The sequence below is a fragment of the Penaeus chinensis genome, chromosome 2 (assembly GCF_019202785.1).
Source record: "Penaeus chinensis breed Huanghai No. 1 chromosome 2, ASM1920278v2, whole genome shotgun sequence".
In the NCBI taxonomy this organism is placed as follows: domain Eukaryota; kingdom Metazoa; phylum Arthropoda; class Malacostraca; order Decapoda; family Penaeidae; genus Penaeus; species Penaeus chinensis.
In genome coordinates this window covers 11,378,973-11,381,472 of record NC_061820.1, presented here as the reverse complement: position 1 = coordinate 11,381,472, position 2,500 = coordinate 11,378,973, and positions in this window count along the sequence as shown.

Genomic DNA, 2,500 nt, shown 5'->3' with positions numbered 1-2,500 from the left:
TCATTATTCTTATCATCATTATCATTATTTGTAGCAGTGGTAGTAGTGTAGTATTGTAATTGTTGTTGTTTGTGTAACCATCATTATTATTATTATCATTATCTCATCATACTTATTGTTGTTATTAGCATAATTGTCATTATCATTATTATTATTATCTTTATTATTATTATTATTATTATTATTATTATCATTATTATTATTATTATTATTATCATTATTATTATCATTATCATTATTATTATTATCATTATTATTATTATTATTATTATTATTATTATTATTATTATTATTATTATTATTATTATATTTATTATTATTATTATTATCATTATTATTATTATTATTATTATTATTATTACTATTTCCATTATCTCATCATGTTTATTGTTGTTATTATCACAATTGTCATTATCTCTTTTATTATTAATATTATCATTACATTTTTTTTTGTTACTATTGTTATTATAATTATTATTATCATTATTATTATTATTTATTTTATTTTATCATTATTGTTTTTTTTATTATCATTATCATCATCATCATCATCATCATATTCGTATCATTAATGTTATTGTTATTATTATCATTTGTAGTAGTAGTATCATTGTTATCGTCATTATTATCATCATTTTTGTCTGAATGATAATTATTATCATCTTTATTATTATCATTATTCTTACTATTATTTTATTGTTATCAAATTTATCATTTTATTATTATTATCATTATAATTAATGGCAATATTATTATTATAATTATGATTAATGGTAATATTATTATTATCATTATCATTATGATTAATGGTAATATTATTATTATCATTATCATTATAATTAATGGTAATATTATTATTATCATTATCATTATAATTAATGGTAATAATATTATTATTATCATCATTATTATTGTTATTATTTTTATCATTATCATTATCATTGTTATTATTATTATTATTATTATTATTATTATTATTATTATCATTATTATCATTATTATCATTATTATCATTATTATCATTATTATTATTATTATCTTTACCATTATTATTATTATTATTATTATTATTACTATTATTATTATCTTTACCATTATTATTATTATTATTATTATTATTATTATTTTCTCATTATAATCAGTGTTATCATTTTATTTTTGCTATTGTTTTCATGATCATTGTCTTTTCTTCTCTTCTTCTTCAGCACTGGATTACCGAGCGTTCGTGGATTCATCAGCACCGGATTACCGAGCGTTCGTGGATTCATCAGCACCGGATTGCCGAGCGTTCGTGGATTCATCAGCCCCGGATTGCCGAGCGTTCGTGGATTCATCAGCACCGGATTACCGAGCGTTCGTGGATTCATCAGCCCCGGATTGCCGAGCGTTCGTGGATTCATCAGCACCGGATTACCGAGCGTTCGTGGATTCATCAGCACCGGATTACCGAGCGTTCGTGGATTCATCAGCACCGGATTACCGAGCGTTCGTGGATTCATCAGCACCGGATTACCGAGCGTTCGTGGATTCATCAGCACCGGATTGCCGAGCGTTCGTGGATTCATCAGCACCGGATTGCCGAGCGTTCGTGGATTCATCAGCACCGGATTACCGAGCGTTCGTGGATTCATCAGCACCGGATTACCGAGCGTTCGTGGATTCATCAGCACCGGATTACCGAGCGTTCGTGGATTCATCAGCACCGGATTACCGAGCGTTCGTGGATTCATCAGCACCGGATTGCCGAGCGTTCGTGGATTCATCAGCACCGGATTGCCGAGCGTTCGTGGATTCATCAGCACCGGATTACCGAGCGTTCGTGGATTCATCAGCACCGGATAACCGAGCGTTCGTGAATACGTCTCTAGCAGGCGGGGGTGAAGGAGAGAGGGGGGGGAAGGGGGAGGGGGGAGGGGAGAAGAGGCCCAAGGACTGATAGATCGCCCGCTGGGAGGATCTGCTTCTCTCTCGCAGTCTCCCTTTTCCTTCTGGGGCGTTGGTCGAAGGAGCTCGCGTCGGGGAAGGCCAAAAGGGTGAATTATGCTGAAGGAAACTTTGCCTCACTGATCCTTTGATGGGCGGCTTCCCTGTCTTGTAGCTCGGTCTCATTCTGTTTGTCTGTGTGTGTGTGTGTGTCTGAGTGTGTGTGTGGATAATAATTTTTTTTTTTTTGAAGATAGTATACACCAAAGACAGTTATGTTTAGTTCCGTAAAATGCCTCATAAAATTGGCGTGAAATAGGCTCCTCGTTACTTTTTTTTTCTTTATCTTTCTTTTTTTTTTTCTTTTTTACTGACCCTTTTTTCTCGGAGTACATATCCTGCAACCTCTCTAGAGAAAATGGACATAGATACGCTTTTGTCATGAGTTTCTGCTTCTCTTTCTTATTCTTATTCGCCTTTTGTCTTTCATTTTCGTCTCTTGCTCCTTTTGCTATTGTTCCTCCTCCCTTTTCTTCTTTTTCATCATATCATCTTTCTCCATCTTCTCCTCCTCCTC